This window comes from Malurus melanocephalus, unplaced genomic scaffold (genome assembly GCF_030028575.1).
Source record: "Malurus melanocephalus ecotype Western Australia unplaced genomic scaffold, MMel_1.1 scaffold_77, whole genome shotgun sequence".
Classification (NCBI taxonomy): domain Eukaryota; kingdom Metazoa; phylum Chordata; class Aves; order Passeriformes; family Maluridae; genus Malurus; species Malurus melanocephalus.
Window position 1 is genome coordinate 1594943 of NW_026623309.1, and position 22231 is coordinate 1617173.

Below are 22231 nucleotides of genomic sequence, written 5' to 3' on the forward strand. Positions count from 1 at the left end.
TATCAGCACGGCAAGACCTGACCTTTCAAGGTCTTCAGCGCTTAAGAGAGTCAGCTCTTTTTCTAAAATAATCAATTCAAACCCCAAAATTCCACACCAAGCTGAGTCCTCARTCTGTTAGAATAAGCAGATGGCAATTTTTCAAGTTAAAATAGTTTTCATTACAAATACAATTTTTATCAAATTTGATGTTCTTTGCAATTGTCAACATTTGGTTTAGAAAATAYTGAGAAATTATATCGAAATACATGACTGCTCTGCTTCATTTTCTTATGAAATGTTCTGGTTTTCATATTGAATTGAATTTTATAACAAGCAAACCTCTAACTGCAGGCTTCATGTGCAAAGATTTCCAATGTCATGATCCCTATAGCATATTTCTAGGGCAAGAGAAGAAATTCCCCCCATACCTGTTTTGATCAGAAACTTGGTTTTSCAGCATCRGTCTATCSTTGTCTGTCAAACTCATCATTTACRTTGTGTGYAGAAAGACTTGWAAGTGCTRCCAATTTTGAMCAAATGGGAATGATTTGTARCTCCAGACCTGARCAGTCTTTGGAAATGCTCTGCAGTCATTATGCTTATGAAAGTTGATATTAATGGGATAGAATAGATATTAATTGGATAGAGCAAAGTCAAACTTACTTAGCATAAAATGTGAGTTTTTGGTAGTGCACTGTAATGGATTGAGTTGGATGAGTCCCTGGGCATTCTCCAGCTGGAATGCAATGGTCTGGTTGCCTCCTTTGGTTCACACTCCTCTGTTGAACTTCCTGATGTCTTAAGATGCAAAAGAGAAAACTTTATCATTGCTAGCTGGGACGTGCCATTGGTTCTTTTTTGTTTATTCCTGAAAATATGAACAGAGATGACAGATTTAAAAGCAAACTGGTAGAGAGTGATAATGTAAGGGGGAAATGGTTGTTCATGTTCCTTTTTTCTTGTTTAATCCTCTCCAGCATCCTCAGGAAGGTGGATGAAATCACYGTGAAATCAATTAAATCAGTTATAGTGTTGTGTAGATATAGCCTTAAAAACGCTATTTTATAATCATAGATTGAAATGGGCAATTTCAAGGCAATTTTCCTTTGCTTTGAATGGCTTAAACTCTGGGGTAAATCTTGACTTGAGTTTCCAACTTGCAGATGCGTGTGGCCATTGCCATTAGAGATCTGAAGGTGTTTCTTGCCCTGCCCAGTTCAGCTCTCACTGAGCTGTTGTGGCACGTTGGTTGGAGCAGGGACATTAAAGCCTGTGTTACCAGAACCAGCCAGGGCTGGGTTTCATGCTGTTGGTAATGCCTTTCAGCTCTAATCACAATTCTGAAGATGAAATACTGAAAAAAAAATTTCTCTTTGTAAATGGCACTTTTCTAATAGCAGAAAAACCAAAACAAGAAAATAGTAATGGCAAAAACATTTGCTCACAGGTCTCTCTACTCATTCCCTATTAAAGCTTTGGCCTTTGGGAGCAGGATTTCCTCGTGTTGTTTTGAACCTTCCCTGTTTGATTTCTTCAGCTTCAAATTGGCATTGACTACTAAACTGACCTGAGCAATTTAGAGGGCAAGACTAATTCTAAATCAGAATCCCTATGGCAAAGGTTGAACTTGTTTGAAATCAAATGTGGTGCAAATTGCTCCATTAAAGTGCAGCACAGGCATTAACAATTTTTGGCTCACTCCATGGGTCARGTTCAAAACCTGTAGCACAAACTGAATGTCTTGCCAGGATTTGTGCCTGGAGATGGCACCTGACCCCAGGGTGGTTGRGCTCTGCCCAAGTGCACGCCTGGGAGGTGCTAAGGATGAATGAGTGGRAGGGAGGAGAGCTGGCACACTTGGAGCATATCAAATTCTCATTGAAAATTCAGTTGTTTGATCACCCAGWTCACTTGATATTACATCAGGCATCTTGACAGTGTTTTGCTTGGTTTTTTTTTTTTAAGGAGAAGGCATGTAATAATTTCTGGGTTTTTTCCTCTATGAGTGAAATCTCAATGTCAAAATGCCCAAGGCTGCAGWGCCCTCAAGGGCCTGGGTGGCAAACAGGTGTTTTAGTGCAGTGGAATGCAGCAGAGCTCTGTCCCTCAGTGCCTGTCCCTGTGYCCCTGGCTCTTCATTCCAGCAGGACCTGTGAATTTGCACAAGTGCAGATGTGTTGGGATGCCCAGGAGTGCTGAGGCAGATGAGCATTGCTCTCCCCAGGGTGCTCCCGTGGAGCTGTCAGAGGTGGGATGGGTGTGCCACTGACTCCACTGCAGCAGCGACGCAGTAAAATCCAAAAGTCAGTTAAGTCAGTAGGAATACACACAGAAATCTATGTGTAAGACTGTGCTGAAGAGGGAAGTGTCAAGCAGTTCTGGAAAGTCAAGTGACTGGGAAAAAGCAAAGGGAATCGGGAGAAAATAGTGTATCCTTGGAGAGAATTTTGTAAGGAGGCAGATCCCAGGAAAATGAGCTGGAAGAGGGAGATGTTGTGTTTTCACAGGCCTGTAAACTTTGGATGGCACCTCTGGTTTCATCTCAAACCAGCTTTTGCTTTCCAATTGGTCTGTGCACTGCAAAGGCGAGTTGTGTTTGTTTATTCTGCACATCAGGTGTATTTCCCTGACTCTTTCACGTCTCTGTGTCTGTCCACAGGAACTCTGGGGCTGGAAAGGATCTCCCCAGGCCATGGCAGYRGGGCCCCMACATTGCTGCTCCTCCATCCTTCTGGTAGGGAAAACCCAGGTTTTTGGCTGGGGGTAATTAATGAGTTGGGGTAATTAATTGGAGTTAAGGTTAGGGTTACATTCAGGGTTAGGGCTGAGAGATCTGAAGGGCCCAGAGCTCCGGGAACGATGCGGCTGGAAAAAGTATGCCAAGATGTTCTTTAGGATCCTGATGTTATTCTGTTCTTACTTTTTTGAAAATGATTTGGGAACTAAACATCTCCTTCCTCCATCTTTTTACCAAGTGCTACCTGAGATGCCAGTGTGATTTCTTTGCTATCCAAGTGTTCCTTAAACAGMGAGTCTCTCTCATTCTGAAACCCAGATGATTGTATATGATTTTCTTATTTATGTTTTAAAAAAATGCTTCAGTCTTTTTGCTTACAGGCCTTTGAAAAAGCAGTGAAACATTCTGTGATGTCTTAGAATCTGTTCTAATTAATCAAGAGTAGCATAAGAAACAAACAAATGAAAAAAGAAAATTATCTAAATGAAAGTCTGCAAATAAAGAACTTGAAGTGTGTCATGAGAACAAAGCATGCATAATATKAATGGATAAATTAAAAAAGTTATTTTTAAAGTACGTCTTTTCTGTTAGYTCTCAAGGGAAAAAATTCTTTTTTTCCACCAGAAATGTGCACACTGCCATCCTGGAATAGGTATCTGGTATCATACAGACCATGGGTTTATGTTTAGGTGCATTAAACTCTAAATGCAGCAGAACAAAACCTGCTAGTCATAGTATGTTATTATTTTTCTTAGCTTTTCTTATTCAGTTATATATATTTTTCTTTTTTAGGAAATCAATTCTGTCAGCACTGAAATAAGGGTTAAACGAACCCCACAGCTCYCTGCTGAGCTCAAGTGAGCTCTAAGGAAAGCCAGGATTTGACAATTCAAAAAGAATCATTGGTGCCTGTGTTTTCTCTAAAATGGAAGGGAGATGATAATGATAGCTGATTTCTACTCTCCTGATGCTGATGGAGGATATGAATTAAATCGTGTCTAGTAATAAAAGGAACCCCTACAAGAAAATTATAATCAAACTCCAAAGTGGTTATAATTGCTGAGGATTGGAGCAAAAGCTGTTCAAATAACACCCAGCTGTAGGCACTGTGAACTCTCTAACCAAATCCAAGATGGATTATTCCCGATTTTTCCACATTTTCTCCTTCTGCCTRGGTCTGTAGTTTTCTCTCAGGATGAATGTGCCCTAGCTATCTTGAAATATTCATTTAAGACACTTGTGAATTTAAACTCCTCCATTGAATTGTTGCTGTTTCATTGTGGTAATTCAGYACTGCAGTTGGTATTTGCCGACCAAAGTGGATAATCTAGTTGAAATCAAACCCACTAACATTTTAAAATAAATAAATACAATTAGATGTATTCTGAAGAATCAGTTTGCAAGGTTTTCCTCCAGGAGGATGAATGTTTCTAGTAGTGAATGCCTACTTCTCACAAACTTAAAATTTCAGTTCCAGTGCATAAAACATTCATTGAATGAGATTAAGATCAGAAGACTTAAAGTAGAGCTCAAGGACCAGAGATACAGAGGAGAGAGGAGAGTATTTGGCAGAAAAGTGCATGGTCTTAAGAGGAATATGCAGTATAAATAACACRGGGATGGGAAATAATCTGTATTTATTCTGAGAACTAAATTTATTCTCTTTTACATTGTATWGGATGGTTTGACAAATAAATGATTTGGTAACAACATTTCTTATGAAAGAACTATAACTCCTTTTAGAAGTAATAGCTTTTATTATCATCATTGATTCAGGAAATTGGAATAAATATCTTTGCTTATTATAATATTATGTAGATAACTTTGAAAAATGATGAAAGCTGCTTACTATTTCATGCCCAAAATGAAGTAGTACTGTCTCCTCAGGAAAAAAAATAAAATCTGTGGGGGCTGACAACAGGCAGAAACCAGTGTGCTATTTTCCGAGTGAGAAGAAAGTCAACTGAAGCTTTGATTCCGAATGGGCAAAGCTGTTTTATTGCTTCACTTATTGAGGTTTTTCATTTACTTGTAGTTTTGTTTTTTTCTTATTACACAAGTGACTCAATCATGGGTGGTGATTTGAGCAGGGCATATTTTCAACTCATGCCAGCTTAGGTACAAGTCAAATCTCTTGATGCCTTCTTGCTAAAAAAATTGTTGAAATTTGTCAAAAAAGTTTGAAATTTGCTGAAACTTGTTAAAAAAAAACCAAAGCACCACTCCCACCCTCATATTTTTTATATTTTCTAGTGCAGCGTCTACTGGTGGCCATAGAGTCCAAAGAAAGTTACTTGTAAGAGGTTTTTCCTTGATCTTTTCTTTATTGTCTCAAGAATAAATWTAGAATTTTTTAAAACAAGAAAGGCTTTCACTTACAAACTGGACATGACTATTCTGTCTTAATTTACAGTGGAACAGAAAGCTGTTTAGAGCCCAGAGTGTYGGGGGAAACAATGAGATAGGGGGAACAATGAGATATGTGTGTGAATTACGTACTTGGCAGATTGTGGAAAGACTGAGAGGCAGATTCTGTGGCAAACTTTTATTGATTTTTTTCAGGATTCTTTACTAAACATTGCTGTACCTCTGCCAGGAGCAGGTACCAAAAGTTCTGCACTTGCTGAGGATTCCGTGCTTGCCTTTGAACTGCCATTCCAGAAAAGAAACGACTCCTGCCGTGTTTGGTTCTAATCATCTGCACTTTATACACGCCCCCTAAGGAACTGGACAATCTGTCTGAAATGAAAGCAAATAAGTTACCTGATACCATTTTTTAATGCAGTTTAGTTAAAGCACAAGACCTAAAGATAAATTTGATCTTCTCTCTCTTTACTGCTCTTGATTTTTAGAAGAATCCCATGCAGGAAAGAAGGTTCCCTGCTGCGACTTCCAACTGGGAGTTTACATTATTCTTCAAATACTTATTTATCATTGTTCCCAACAACCTACCCMAAATATTTTTGGCACGGGTATTTCCTTTATGGCTCAGTACAATTTTATGACCATTAGGGATAATTTCTTATGACACCRTATCAGTCAGGAAACACACAGGGAGATTTACCTGGACAAAGAACTCRGAGCTGGATTCAGTACATCCTTTTTTGGAGCAATATAATACAGCAGTGCTCAGATGAGGTGATAGAAGAGCTAATTGGACAAAACTGAAAGAAGCAAACCCATTCAGCTCTGTAGAAATGGGGCTTTTTTGACAATTCAGGAGATAACAAYGTCATTTCTATTGATAAATTTTGCTCTTTTGCTAAGTTTTTGTTGTGTTTCTCTGTATTCTATTCCTAAGGCCATGTCCTTGAAAATAGATTTTCCTGGCAGTGGGGCTTTCAGAGTCTTCCTGCTGTCCATGTAAAGAACAATTTTCTCTTTGGAAGTTCAGGGTGTACAWAAATTTCTCTCTAAATGATTATCTATTAGACTGAGCTTGAGACTGGCAATGTCCTACCTTTTTGTGATGGAAAAATTTCAGCAATTAGTAAGTCCCTCCATTTTGATCTTCCTGTCTCTTTTTCTGTTGTGCTGGTAATAAACCTTATTTTTATGGCAAGCTATTACAGTCATGTGGAGTTAAAATATGCAATTAATGAGACCGTACAATATATTTCTTTCAAGCTAAGTATTGCCTGGCAAAATAATCAGAGGCTCCCTGGTGCCTGCTCTGTGCTGGAAGAGTGACACTGTTTCTTTTAGTGCCAGATGGCAGGTCAGTTGTAATCCGTACTTCCCAAACATACACTGGGCAGTAATTTCCTTGGGCTGAATAGCTCATTCYGCAGAGCCTGCTCCTCTGTGCATCAGAGCAATGTTTTGTTATAAATTTCATTAAAGTACTGCTGTCCTCRCCACGTCTGCTTTCTCATATCGTTATTAAAAGACAAGCAATTCTAAGGGCAGGAATTTGAAGCAGAACCTTGTTCCCCTCTTTATCTACACCTGCCAATAGCATTTTATTCCAGCATGGTGAGAGCTGGACAGCGAGGAGAGGATGAATTTATCAGCTGCTGCAGGCRCCCTGCTCCAGGAGCTGCATGTCATTATTAGGGCAGTTGTGTAGCTATGAGAACATGTCAGGATGTCTTGTTTTACTGATGTGCCCGTGGCATGACTGACAGTGATCTCAATGAGGCTGATGAGCCATTTGGATGGGGACATTCTGACATTGCCTACAGCAGGTGGAATGGGAGCCATTGTTTTCTAGTAGCACATAAAATTCACAAAACCAGGGAGGAAAAAGGAGAAGCTCAAAGGCAACTTTGTGAATTCCTTGTTGTAAAGCACAGCAGCGCTTGCACCACAGTGGTTGAGCCTCCAGCCACTGGTGAGCTAAGGCTGCCTCTCTCTTCTCACCACTCCCATAAAACATATCCATCATCTAGATAGATAATAATATCTTCAGGAAAGATTATGCTTTCCTTCTCAGGGTAAATTTATTATGCATCAGAAAGTGTAACAGGCRCAAAATCATAACAAATGCTAAAGAACAGCYACCCTTCCAACTSCCTGCAGCTGAGCAGAGGGAGGACRTTATTRCTCTACACCTTCYTCTTGCCTTWTTTCCACCTTTTTGTGTTTCTGATAGCACAGTTTTCTGCACTGTGAGTAGATACTCCTTGCAGTCTACACTTAAATCATTGCAACCAAATGTTATGTATCCCAATTCTTTAGTTTCTTAGTATTTTTTGAAGTAATGTTTTGGAACAAAGTAGTGGTGCATTAAAGCCCCCTTTTTGTGCAGGTACAGGGTGACAGGTTTTGCAGTTAAACGCAATCCTGGTGCTTGATGCAAAAGGACAGATGGAAGAAGTTSTCTGGCAGAAACAGTTGTTTAGGGACATTCTCCACACAGATTTTTCACCTATAAATGTAGGGCCACAGCAGAATAAATGYGAAGGATATCAGCCTAGTGGAACCAAAAGGTAATGAGTGTTTGCAATTCATCCTATTTCATGGCACATCCCTGCCAAAGGTACAGTAGCTCAATATTTGGAAAAAGATTGAYTCTCTGTGAGTGCTTCATAAGCATTGTTTTCTGCTTTTATTTGAAAAAATGTGTTTATTTCTCTGCTTGAGTTGTCAATAGAAAATCTGTCTGTGGCTTAATCATTGAAGTGAGAAAAGTAAGAAACCTCTGCATTGGAAATGAAATGGTTTTTGGTAAGCTGGAGGTACCATCCCACCACTCAGACCAACGGTACCTGTACCAAATATTTGGGAAAGATAGGGTGCTTTGCTAGTGGAAAAACCATGGAAAACCCATCATGATCCTTTTCTCCCTTATCATTCAAAGCTGTGCTTTTCACGGAATGAGGACATTAACTTGAGTTTGTTGCCTCAAGATCATTATCTCCAAAATTCCATTGCTCATCTGACTTCTAAACACAAAACCTGGTGTTGGTTTCCAGTCATTACCTGACTTTCACACAGTTGTGCCCTAAGCTTCAGCTAATGTAATTCCAGGTAAACAGCTGGAACCACAAACAAAACATTATCCCTTGAACAGCTAAGTGAATTATGCTACTATTTAATCACCTAATTTTAAATTAAGTTTATGATTCATMGTAGTAATAATGCACAACAGATGGATTGTTACTGCTGCTAAATGGCCGGATATGTGACATTCCTTCAACTTGAAATGCGCTTTAAGGTTACTCAGGAGGTGTTTGGTGAATAATTGGCAACGAATGGATTGTGGTTCCACTAATAATGACAGGGTACAGTTGATCTGTGTTACAAGGAGAGTTTTAACACCTTGTGAGAAGGCAAACATGTAAACTCATAGAGAWGTTAGATCTGTAGATGTCATGGGATTTTGTATGGAATTCCACCCTCCAAATTTATATAACTTTTAGGGAAAATGCCAGTGCTAATGCATTGCAAAGATTCTGTGAGAGACTGAGATCCTGTTTATTGGTTTTGGTTTTTGGTTTTTATTTTTTCTTTTTTTATGTGTGGTTTCGTTTTATGGGGTTTTTTTCCTTGTTTTTTTTTGTTTTTTTGGTGTGTATGTGTTTATTCTTTGTTTGGTTTGGTTTTAGTTTGGGGGTCTTTGTGTGTTTCTTTTTTAAGACAGAAGAAGGAAAGGGAGAGGCAAAAAGGATCAAAGTTCAAGGAAGAAGTTCTCTGATGCCAGAAGTTAAACTTCTGAAAGCTTTGTGGTGTATTTTGGCAGTGTTATTGCAGGAGACTTGTTTTAAACCCAATATTTTTAAGGATATCTGAAGCTACAAATGCCTTTTTTTTATTACAGTTCAGGAGGCAGGGTATATTCGATGGTGTTACTATAAAGAAAATACAYACCTGCCCTAGAGCAGATACACATTGCAATCCTTCTGTCAATGTACTCTTGTTGCTTTTATTTTTGTGCTTTTGCAGTGTAGCAACTGAAGGGCACATGTTGGATCGTATTGCTGAGAGCAGGGCAATTATAAAGGCTGGGAATGATGTTAAATTAGTTTGCATGCTGGAGGCTGAGAGAAGTTGTTTGCCTACTTTTTTGCAAGGTTCGATTTTATTCTAAAGATTTGGTCCAATTCCTAGTACTACTTAGTGGGAATATCAGTGAATGAGCCTTAAAACTAAAAGATACTGCCCTAATTACTTTTTTCTTTTTTTTTTTTTTTTGTTACTTATTTTATGATTTCTTAATTTGTACTCGGTAGCAGGTCGGTAATGTGCAGGAAAAAAATTCTGTTCGTGTCTCTTAAATCTTCATTATTGTAGTATCTCAGAATCTTCTGGTCACACATTGAACCAAGTGATTCTCATTTGTCATATTTGCTCACATCTCTTAATCTCTCCAGAGGCAGGACTGTGTGCAGAGCTGTTTGGGATTTAGAGATACAGTCAGTTGCCATAATTCCCTGGGGACAAGATGAATTTGCTTTCTCATCTAAWGTTACAGGCCATGTGCTTTGTACTTTGATCAAAACTTCAAGTTTTGAAAGGGCAGAGGAAGTGATTTATTGTRCTTTAAAGAAAAACACTTTTGTGAATGCCTTACAGGATTGGAAACTACAATTCCGAACCAGAAGCCCTTTGTGCTCGTGCTCTGATGTCAGATCCTTTTGATTGCTTYGACTCATTGTCTGTCTGCTGGAACTTCTTGCCTGTTGAGGCCTCATTTTCCCCATGTCCTTTCCAGCACAGAGCAGTGCAAAGGACAGAGGACATGGGAGAGTGAGGCATGTGGGGCTCTAGGTCCTTCTGCTGAGCTTTTASAGTGACGATTGGATAATTGCTCATCATCTCCTTACTAGAAAAATCATGACACTTTCTTGTGTGTGTGGCCAGAATTTCTTCCCCTGTCTTGTGATTAACTAAGAAGGAGAAACAAACCTCCCACAAAAATCCAAACACAGTTCTGAAGTGTGTCACTGTGATCATTTAAAGACAATGAACAGAGAATTGGGAAACATTAACTTCAATCATAATTCTCTGTCCTTATAGATCTATTTAGGACTTTAGGACTGTTTAGGACTTGTCTTTTTGACAGATGTATTTAGTGCTTTCAAAAACAACAGCAATTGTGGACAGATTCTCAGGCTTGCTCCAGCCAGCAGCTGTGCACATCCAGCAAAGCTTCAGGATGTCTGATCGTGCTTCAAAGGCCACTTCTGAGATCCAGGCTGAGCTTATTCTAAAACAGTGTCCTTATTCTTGTCCAGTCTTTGCCCCATAAATCTTTCCTCTTCAATCTTACCTCCATAAATGTTTCTGTAGTTGTTTTTCTGCAAAGCTAAAATGAAGGTCTGGTCAGCTCTGTTAAAGCCTTCTAGAAACTTGAATTTATTTAGCAAAATGTGGACCAATAAGCATGGAGAAGAGTGGATTTTCAGGACTTAAAATACATTTTTACAAAACACACAAATTATCAGTCTCTACAACTTTTTTCAAATCATGAGATCTGTCTTGGGATAGCAATACTTACATTTGAAATGGTAAGCTTTTAGTATCAGTATTGCCACAAGCCAGTGAGCCACAACTGGGGAAGTTCAGTTCATCACTGAACTGACTCAAAAGGTCGGTTCAACACAGCAACTACCTACATAGAAAGGAAACTATCTTGCAAAGATATATCTCCTAAAAAAAAAGTTGAATCATTTGCAGTTTCAAAAAGTATCAATATATTTTGAAGAAAAATCTCTGGGGAAAAAGTGGTGTGTTGCCAGCGTTCTGCCAGGACTTGTACAGCATCTGTAGTAACTTCAGTCATGGAATGTTTGTATTTCCTGTGCAGAAAGAGAATGGYTTCCCAAAGATAAGGAAACTGCTCTAAATAGCTAAGAATCTACTTCATAAAACACAGCTGGATGCCGTGGCTGATGGAACAATAATTACACAGCTGTTTTATAGGACACCCACCCCACCATGAGGCTCAGTCTCATTACCCGCTCCTGTCATTATTTGCACATTCTTCATTTGTTCATATTTCTGAAATCTCTTAAACCCTTCAAGAAAAAGCTTGATTTTAGGGGCATTCTTGCTTGGAAGCAGCAGTCATTCTTTACTGTCATATGCMTCCATCAGATTTATTCTCTGCAGTCACACGAGTGACAAGCCCATATTTAGCAATGGCCAAAGTTCAGCTGCTTTCTCTGGGCTTTCCATCAGCTCCTGCAGCTCATTTGGACTGTTTGCTGTTCTGCCATCACAACTGCCCTGTGCCACTCAAGGAATTGGAGGCAAATCATGCATGAAAGGAGAGGGAAATGAGTTCAGTGTGTTGAGAAATGATGCCCAGTACTTTAATATATGGGTTGCATGATTCTAATTTCTAATTTTCTAGTTTCTAATTCACATGTCCTGAGTAAAAACTGCATTTCTTCAGTCTCCTATTCTTCAGTCTCCTATCCTTGGGTAGTCAGAGATGCTGGAACAAAAGCAGACACTCTGAGGGCTAGGAATGAAAACCAAAACATCTGTGCTTGTGATAGCAGGATTTATGTTTGTTGAMTCTCATCCTATTCCACAGCCAAACAGGGCTAGTGAAAGAAACTGCAGTATTGTGCTCGTTCATGATGAGAATAGGTCATGACCAAAAAATTACTGTTCCTGTGACAGTTTTCAGGGACATTTCCTACTCCATTTCTGATAACTTTCTTTTCAGAGATGTGATGTTTTAATAGCATTAATCCTTTTGTATTTTTAGTGCAGTATATGTGATGGGGTGACAAGTCAAAAATTGACTTATCCTACTGGGATTTGTGTCCTTTATGAAAAAGACCAATTTCCTAAATGCAGATTGAAGAACAATTTTTTCTATCAATAGKAGTGTCTACATATTCTGGAGTGGCATAGGTGACACATTTCTCCACAARGCAATTGCTGAATCTGTGAAAAACTTTCTATTTTAGCTCTGCTTTTGGTTATTAATAAGGATTTTATAGAAGCAGAAAATACAATAGAYCAGGAAATCACTAGTTAAAATTTTCTTATATTAAGCTGATGTAAAATAGGAGTAGACTTTGTGTTACAAAAGATGAAGCTGTGACAAATTCAGGAGTGGAAGAAAGTAAACCAAGCATTGTGAGCTCTTRACTCTCAATAAGATATAAGTCTTTAGGATGCTTTTTAATAGGAAGAGTGAATAAATAACAGTTGTTATTGGGCAGTGGAATATGATATGYTGTTCCTTTACCAGGGATAAATCAGGTGATCTTAAGTTATTCTTTTTGAGAAGATAACTGAGGCGGATTTTAATCAATGTAGATTTCAGGAACATAGAGATAAATTGATGTTTATTAGTTCAGATGCAGAACTAATGATCCGTGCACATCTTTATGCAAAAATTCAAAGGTCAGTGGAAGTTGGTAAACAACRCACAATGATGATTTGCAGTGGGGGAGAAAGTGCCAAACTGATTCATTTAGAATTCCCAGGAAACTTTTTCTTGTGATCTTGGCATTACAAGTACAAATGTGCTAATTAACTTGCTTGTAASTCCAACTTGAAGATGACATCAATTTGGAGAAGTAGTAGAATTCTAAACGGGGAAGAATGAGTGATATTAAGGGCTGTAATGACAGAAATCAGATGAAAGTGTAGGAATACAGCCTGTGTGATCAGGAAAATCTGCTTAAGTTGGAGACTCRGCAATTATAATCAAGAGTCAGAAGGCCACCACTGTGCAAAGTTTCTTGCTGATCAGAAGGAAACTTTTAGCTGAGATAGAAAARCGCAAAAATGTGCATGAGATTTGAGAAGCTGTTGCAATGGCAGGGTTTTACCACAGAAATTAATGCTTTCAAAAAAGATAGTAGTAGACTGAATCTGAATATTCTAAACTATCCTGGTCAGCAGTTTCAAGGAAAAACTACCAAGCCAACTATGAAAGAAAAGTCAATTTTACAAGAATGTATAAAAGTATGACATGTAATGTATTGCTCTCTCTAATACATCAAGAAACTAGGTACCAGTGRGGAAAAAGGTGGATTTGAGTTACAAGAAAACACAAAGTCAAATAGTAATAAACTGATTATAAATGAAYTTTAAGTAGAAATTATGAGATAGTTTCTTGCTCTGATGGGTGTCTAGTTCTGGGATAAAAACCCATTGTTATATTAAAAAAAAWTAAAAGGGCAAAAAGCATTTGCTATGAGTTTTAATATAATGACATGATGAAGAATTGTTCCTTGTTTTAGGATATTACCTGTAATTTTTGTTACCGTATATAAAATTTATAGACTCATCTGATTAGCATGGCATCAGTGAGTGTGTAGAGAACAAGAAATATGTTTCAGAAAGCCTATTTTAGAAGGTTTCCGCTTCAAGTATATGAATTTGTATTAAAACAAAACAAAAAAAAAATTTGTTTAAGAATAGGGTTCTAAATGTTATGTGGAAGATGGCAATGYACATTTTCTAACAGCAAGGATTTTATTCCCCATCATCCTTAAAGCTTGAAGTGTCCTCTTTTATACCTCCAAGTTTTCTCAAATGATCACAATGTTCTGCCAGGGAGATAAATATAAGGTATTCCCATATGCATGTGCCTGCAGCTGACAGCATTCCTTCCTGACTGTAACCTGTCATGGACTGCAAACAACCCTTAGTGACAGACATTATGTATAATGTGCTTTGCTGAACCTGCTGCTGTTCATTAAATAGAAATACTTCTTTATGCGGACGTGCRCTTTGCTTTGCATTTGTTGTATGTGAATATTAAGGATCTATGCAATMACTTTACAGGTGACCCGAAGGATTATTGCTGCTTCATGCTTAGGCTTTGCTGATCACTGGAGACAAAGCTGTTTTGATGTGTAAACATCGCTGTGGCCGTGGTTTGCATGATTTCAGTTGATGCCGTGCCCGACTCGCTCTGTGTCTGCACTGGGAGCAAGAGGGGCTCAGCCCTGCACGAGGTGTCCTGTGCTGCCAGGGGAGGGTTTGGAAAGCAGCCTATGGCACTGGACACCGCTGGAAGGAGATGATTAGTGTGGCTGACAGAAGGGAAGAAAATGACTTTTGCATCAGCTTCTTGCATTGCTGGGCTGTGCCAGGACGCAGGGCTGTGCTCAGCCTGTCAAGAGTGTTTAACTGCAGCTGAACAGAGAGTGCCCAAGCGCTGGAAACCTCCAGAGTTACAGCCATACTGAACACTGGGAATTCCAGCTGAATCACTGCTGCTCCCAGTCCACACCGTCTGGGAAGCCAGGCTGACAGAGTGCTTGTCAGGGAGGGGTTTTCATGCAGAAAGTCACAAGAMAGGGGGTCTGAGGGTGTAGAAAAGGCAGCAATAATTGTGTGAATTAGATACTGGACTGTGGCTGCTGGAAAATGAGTGAGAACCCAAAATATGAACCCAAATGTGCTGTGATGGAGCCAGTAGACACTCAGTACTTCAACTGCTCCCTAGGAATGCCTGCCATGAGCTAGAACAATTATTCAGAAAAACATTAGTGGTTTTTTTATATTTGCTGTGAAGTTGCATTTGTACCTGGATGATCTGTGTGACCTAGGCTGCACTTGGATCACTGGGTCCAGTTCTGGGCTCCCCAGCAAGAGGGAGATGAAATTGTTGGAAAGAAAACAGCAAAGAGCTCCAAAGGTGATAAAGGGACTAGAGCATCTCTCCTGTGAGGAAAGGCTGAAAGAGCTGTTCAGCCTGGAGAAGAGAAGGAGGGTCATACCAGTGAATCTAAATAGCTGAAGGGAGGATGCAAAGAGGACAGAGTCAGACTTTTTGTTGGCCCAGAGACAGGACCAGAGGCAATGAACACAAGCTAAAGCACTGGAGGTTCTTCTGAACATCACAGAATCATAGAATGGATTGGTTGGAAGGGATCTTTAAAGGTTAACATTAGGAAACACTTGTTTGATGTGAGGATAACAAAGAATTGCACAATTTCCCAAGGAGGTTGTGGAGTCTTCCTCCTTAGAGATACTCAAAAGCTGTCTGCACACTGTCCTGGGCTCTAGGTGGCCCTGCTGGAGCAGCTGGGTTGGACCAGATGAGCTTCCAGAGGTCTGACCCTGCTTCTCAGCCAGTGTGGGATTCTGTCACTCTGCAGTTCTTAGCCTCAGGAAACACACTGCTGCTTTTAGGCAACATAAAGTGCCCAATGCTAAAGGCAAGGCAGTGAAAATTACAGCAAGCTGCTTTATTAAATCCAGTGACAATAACAGCTGGGTGTGCTGCTGACTGATTAACTTTTAATGCAGTGAATTTCTCTAAATGGTTGCATCTCTGCTGTGTAGCCTTCCTGCTTAGCTGTGAGAGATATCCAGTGTGACACAGTGAAATTAGCATTTATCTCTGATGGAAACAGCGAGCCGGCCCTTCCTGCACCTTCACAGGCCTGGCTAAGAAAATGTGGGTGTCCCAATGCAGGAAGGAAAGGAAAAAAMCCCAAACTGTAATTCATGGCTCTGACATCCAAGTGAAGAAATAGGAAGTGTGAGGAGAAACACACTGCAGGTTTTATAAGATGTGAATAGCTCAAGTCTGCTAGACACAAGGATGGAAGTGGATCAAAATTACCAACAGCTYTTAACCATCTGTTGGGAGGGGGAATTGGGTCTCTGCAAGTTCTTCCTGTCTTTCTTCAGCCTACCTGCAACTGCCTGAGGTAACTGATGCTTGTGAGCTGTGACTGTTAAATTGCAATTCTGATGTATAAGTTTCAATGTATTTTTTCTTTATGTATCAGTTGTCTGCTGTAYCCAAGTGTCTATTCTGCTTGTACCTGTTGTAATTGCATCAGATCTGTAGAACTTCTACCATTTTATGTTCCAATCAGACCTTAAAATTGCAGATGGAAAAACTTTTCATGAAAAATTGCAAATTAATTTCATATATTTAAAAGGAAAAAAAATTAAAAGGCATCTTGGATTTTGTTCTTGCTGTGATTGTTCAGGGCCTGAAATTTGCCACTTCTGTTCTGAGAGCAGCAAAGTTTACCTTTGTCAGTAATTGGTGGTATTTGTGTGCCATCAGCCCACTGTCACTGCATTGCTGAAGGATTCACTCTGTCATGGGGCATTCAACTCTAAAGAAATCCTGGAGATGTGTCTTCTGCCAGTAGGGATTGAGCACATGGAAAAGAGCCAGGTGTGGGATCTCCATGGAGCAGATATGCTGTCTGAAGCTCTCCTGGGGAATTCTTGTGGGCTTTATATAATTATATGAGTCTCCTAAGCTTTAAGCAGACCCTAAGTTCCAATTTTGAAAATAGTGTTACTATGTCACAGTATTGCTATATCCTTGGGATATAGCAGTGGGAATTTGCTGTGAACAGGGAATGCAAGAAATGTGAGCCAAGRTCCTCTGATAGATTCACAGCTAGTTAAGCATGCAGATAGAGAAAAAGAAATATTCATCAAAAAATTTCAGTTTTTAAGGTTTTTTTAATTGTTGTTGCTAAATTTATAACCATCCCTTGTATTTTTTTTGTTGTTTTGCTTTGTTGTTTGTGTGTTGGTTTGGTTTTTCGCTTTGTTATCATCACAAAAGATGCCACTATGCAAATATGATCCAAGGCAGTTGGGAAGTAAGGTTGATTTAATTGAATTCTTTCTCTGCCATGATGTTCCTCAGCCATTCCTAAATCATTTCACCAATAAGCCTTGGCTTTTATAACTGGACAGTACYAGGAGTGGGAAAWCTTGGGAGAGTGAGCAAGCAYGTTAAACCCYAGAGCACATGAATGCTGAAGATGCCTAAAACCYCWCACAGYYWGAAGGCTTCCTTAGCTACAAAATCATCCTGCTAAACTAGAGTTACTTATGTGAAATGCAGCTAGAGAGTGAGGATTGGCTGCTACAGGTTATTACCAGTATAATTTATCATGTGTTCACCAGAGCTTTGGCCCCTGCCCTCACCACTGCAAGAGAAAACAACAAATGTGGAAAGGGGCATAAAACACCTGATGCATTGTAATTGTCCTGCTTTATATACCATGCAATGGCTTAATAAATTGTGGTATTAAYGTTTTATTTTATTTATAAGACAAAATCATAATATATTTTTATAAAACCAAACAAATACTTAGCAAGCTAKTCTTAAATTTGCTGCAAGTTGATTAAAAAAGTTTCCTTTCATCTTCTCCCATTCTCTCCCATGTGAAAGTAGAAAGCATTAGTGAGGGAATTTAGTAAAAGAAGTTAAGTAAGAGCAGGATCTCCTACAAAGCACTAATTTATCTCTGATCAAAGTATCTGAGCCACTCTAATTAGCCCAAGTGTTCTAGCTTTTGAAAATGGAATTGCTTTTCTGGCATGAAATGTGCTATTTTTTGTGATATTCCAGGGCCTCACCAACATAGCAAAGAGAGAGGTGATCTGTTTCTGGAAAATTAAAGTTAAATTCATATGAACAGCACAATTYTTCTATTAATGCCACTCTGCCTTCCCATCCATATCTTGCTGAGGATCACCTGAAGCATCTGCATGAATGTCATAAATAGCTRTCTTCATTTCAAATAAGCATTGAGATAACTACTTACATGTTTAGAAAAGGGCTATTGTCTCTGTCCTACACCAAACTCATTGAGAGAAACTGGGAGCAAGAAAGCAGCACTTGGCTTGTGGGATGGAAGCTCAGGATGGGGGCTCTCCTTGGAGCTGACACAATTGGTTRTGTGACCGGGTTATTTGGACTCCTTGGTTGCCTTGGGAATTGTGGAAGGTTGATTTGCTCTGGAAGCCAAGGCCTGTGTGTGGCTCCTGAGTGACTGACAGCAGGGAATTGGACATGCAGCTCTTGATGAACCTAAAGGCACTCTGCTCTCAGCCCTAGGACAGCAGCCAGTGCAGGCTTCAGAGAGCTCATTAGCCTGGAGGAATGTCTTCTTCTGATCTGAACTCTTGTGAGCATCTAAAGTAAAGCAGCTCCATTTAACATGAAAAATTGTATGGTCTTGGGAGGTTTTCAAAATTAAACCAGCCCTTGGCAACACATGACAACATGAGCCTCTCCTCCTTCCCATGTCTCCCTTTCATTCAGTGTAATACTCGCAGCTTGAAGATCTTCCCAGCACAGAATAACTGAGCAAACTGCATGTAAGGAGTTGAGCAGGTGCTTGAAAGCACTCAAACYTTCCAGCTTAAGGACAAGACAGCTGCTCCTCAATACTTCCCCAAGACATGTCCTGAGCAACAGCAAGCCATGCCTCCCTGAGGCAAAGTGGAGGCCCTTTTGGAAATGCTGTGCCATTTGATTTCCCCTGTTTCCCAGTTATATTCTCAGGTTACCATAGAAGTGCTTTGTCAGGGTGCAGCAATTGCAGGAGTGAAATGACACTCAGGGATGGAAATGTGCCCTCTTCCTTGGGAGCAGGACACCYGTGCATCTGAGAGGACAGCTGCTGTTCTGGTGAAGAGCATCACAAAGGGCTACTATAAAGCAATTATTGATTTATTTTTCCAGAGTGTTAAGGTTTAGAGACAAGTCAAGAGCATCCTGAATAACAGCAGATACAGTGAGGGCTGGCAMCCAATGTACTATTAATGAAACAGCTGTGCCCGTTGAGCCCCTGGACATTAGACTGCAAAGTTTGTTATTTTAAAGTTTCTTTATGATTCTGACAAACTTTAGGTCAAGTTCTTTGTTCTTTCACTCAGAAAGCGGCAAAGGTTTTATGAAACTTGGTTTGGGGAGAACATTTTCACATTTTAATGAACTTCTGAAATGTGCTGACAGTTTTTATTGCAGAGTGACATTTCATGTCTATGTTTCCAGTACCTTCCCCCACTCAGAGCAACTGGATTTCAGTTTGAACAAGTGTCTCCTGTTCCATCTGCTCTGTCAGTCATTGGATTTTTTTTTTCCCCTGAAAGGCTGTGCAGCATTTGGGCACATCTTAACAAAACACTCGTAATTTGGGTTTTTGACTAAATATCTTGGAGGTTTGTCTCCTGGAAGGGCCTGATCTGGACAAGTCATCAGTAACGTGTGTGAGATTATTTCATGTGTCAGTGCAGGCTGTGTTACACACCCAGTTGTACTGGAGGAGTCTCTTTTATCTTTTTCCTTTGTTGTTCATTCTAGTGGAATGAAGCCTCCACATCATAGTCTAAAAWTCATGATTGCTGACAACATTTTGTGAGCATTTGATTTTTTTTTTTTTTTAAATTACAAAAAAGGGAGAAAACTCTCTTTGACTGACAAGCCTGCGTGAAAGGGCTGTGGGAACTGAGCATGCAAGGACCTTGTAAAGGTAGCCAGTACATTTAATGACCACTCAAATTTAGCTTTTCCCTGTGATCTGGACTCCTAACAGAGTATAACAAGTTGGGTTTTCTAGGCTTTAGCTGCAAGGTGGCTTACGTGGCCATAAAATTGCCATTTCAGTCCAAATTGTAGTTGATGAGCCTCCTGTTTTCTGGCAGCATCAWCAGAGAACAAAGGATTGAGTTAGCAGCGAATCTTACATGAAAATCCCATAATTATTCTCTGAAGATGAGAGATGAGGAGTGGAATAAGCAATGTTTCATCATCAGTGCCCATACTGAGAACAAACAGAAGGTTTCCAGTAATGCAACTTTCACTCAATTAAAATTCATTGTAATACTTTCTTAAGAAAAATTTCTATGTAATAATTAAAAAAAATATTTTCCATTGCCATTATGACTTATGTAACTGTCCTTCTCGAGTTACTAGAAAATACTAAAATGATCAAATTTGATTTTTAGCTGTTGTAATTGCTGAAGCTTTACAGATTTATAATTGGGGACAACAAAACACATGACTCAGACTGTCAATAAAAAATGCTAAATGTATCCATCAACTTCTGATCTGGAGCTTTTAAATTAATTTTTGAGTGACTTTACAGAACTCTACTGGAACATCATCACAGATCCTCTTTTTGGGCTGTTGTTAGGCTTCTTTYCCAGATACAGTCTGTACTTTTGGTTGCTTTTGTTTGGGATAGGATTAAGTTAGATCTGAGGTCAGATTTGAGATAATTGTGTATTGCTGTACCACAGACACTCGTTAATGTCCCACAGTGCAGATTACTGGCACAGCTCTTGTGTCATTCTGGAGTGAGATTTACAGCCCTATCCCCAGTGAAGAGCACAGTGTGCACTCCTCATTCCCCCCAGACCTTTGAAGAATGTGAGACAAACAAACAGGACTGTGAAATACTTCCCAGCTACGGTGTATTAGCTTCTTGAAGTCTCAGTCATTATGTTTCACCTGTGCATCCAAGAACATTCTCTTTCCTTTGGGTAATCAGAAGTTTAGATTAATTATGCTAATCAGCTAATCCAGGCTGACACAATTAGCCAGAACATGCAGTTTCTCTGGAAATCTGTACAGGATCTTTCCTACTTGATGACTTTAATTTCATGACCCAGTGCAGCAATTATAGGAAAAGAGAGAGCTCTTCATTTGTGTTTTCAATCATTCCACGTTTCTACTAATTGTCATAGAACTTGCCCCAGGTTCTGGGACAGGGGAGACCCTTTGTCAGTTCTGTGCTCACTGCTTTGTGTTTTCTGTTCTCTCTCAGGCTGAAAGGAAAKGTGTGCTCCTGCACAGTTACCAAACACTCCACTGAAGCACATTTGTGTTCTGCTCATCACAGAAAGGTGCCGAGAAACTCTCCTGTGGATCTGGCTGGTGGAGTGATGGATCTGTGTGTGGTGCTGTAGATGGAGCTCACAGAGCCTAAACAGGCACTTAAATTACAGAGAATACAGAGGAAATCAATGGGAAAAGCCTCTCCCCCTGCACTGTAAGAATGTGAAGGAATATTGCTCTGGGTGGTTTSTAAACTCTATAAAAGCTGCAGAATAGAAAGAAAGAACTAAAGGAAAAGATGGCAAAAGTTTTGTGGATTTTTTTTCCCAAAAGTCCATAACTATAATTTCTTTTCATTTTGTTTATAGGTCAACACTGATGCTTCTAGTGCTTAGTCCACTTCTTCAGTATTTCTTTTTCCTTGAGTGCWTTTTGTTCTTTCAAACTCTCCCTCTCACATGTCATGATTGCAGAAGAGTAACTTCTCTGAAAGCTATAAATCTTACATTATGTATTTCTTAACACACACTCACCCTTCTGACCCGTAATCACACATGTCTGTTCTGCCTGGGAAAAGCCCCCCTTCCCCTGCAGACATGAACCTCCCTGTCCATCCATCTGTCAGGCACTCAGGGACAGTGCCATGTTTGTCAGGACACTCTGCAATCCATGCTGTGCCATTTCCAGAGTGCTCCTTGCTTTTCTAGGGATGGTGAAGCATTTGTTCACCTTTGTCAAACAGCAGAGGACAAATGGCAGATGTGGGATAACATCCTCAAACAAACATTCCAAGAGGAAGGATATATTCCCACTAAGAAAAAACCCTATTTTTCTCTGTTCCCATCCATTGTGGGCACTCTTTAGCTCCTGGAATCCACCTGGTTTTGCGGCAGCAATCTGAATGGATAGGAGTAGGCCAGAGGAGATAGTGCAGTTTAAGCCATGAGATAATGAGATTTTTGACAAGAATTTGGCATGTGTATGTTTAAAGTGATTAATGTTTAATTTAGTGATATTGCAATTAAAAAAGGGGAAGAGGGCTGGTTAAGGAAACCAATCAAATGAGTCTTCACAGTGACAGTGGTCTAGGTCTGAAATTCCTCAAAAGGATCACACTCTGGTTCAATTAAACCCTTTGCTCTCCCTAACATTTCTTAACAAATTTTAGTAGCTCCTAGATTTCTAACATTACAGAGAAGAGAGTTATGAGTCAGATCACTTTGTGTGTTGAGTTCTAAACATGAGCCATGAATCCCTGAAATTCTTTGTTGTTTGTGCAGAATACATTTTACTCTCCCCACTTAGGGTTTAGTCATCCTTTTCATAAGTCTTTTGATGAATAAGGTCATTAAAATTAACACCATATTAAAATACCTGGTCTCGGTAATTATAATGTTTAACCATGTTTTTTCCTGAGATTAAAAACTCTGTTAATTTTATCTTTCAATCCCAGAACTTTACCAAACCTTATTTATAGCAGCTTGAAGACTTGTAGCTGGGTATAGCTTAAGGCAACCACACTATTCCTGTGTACC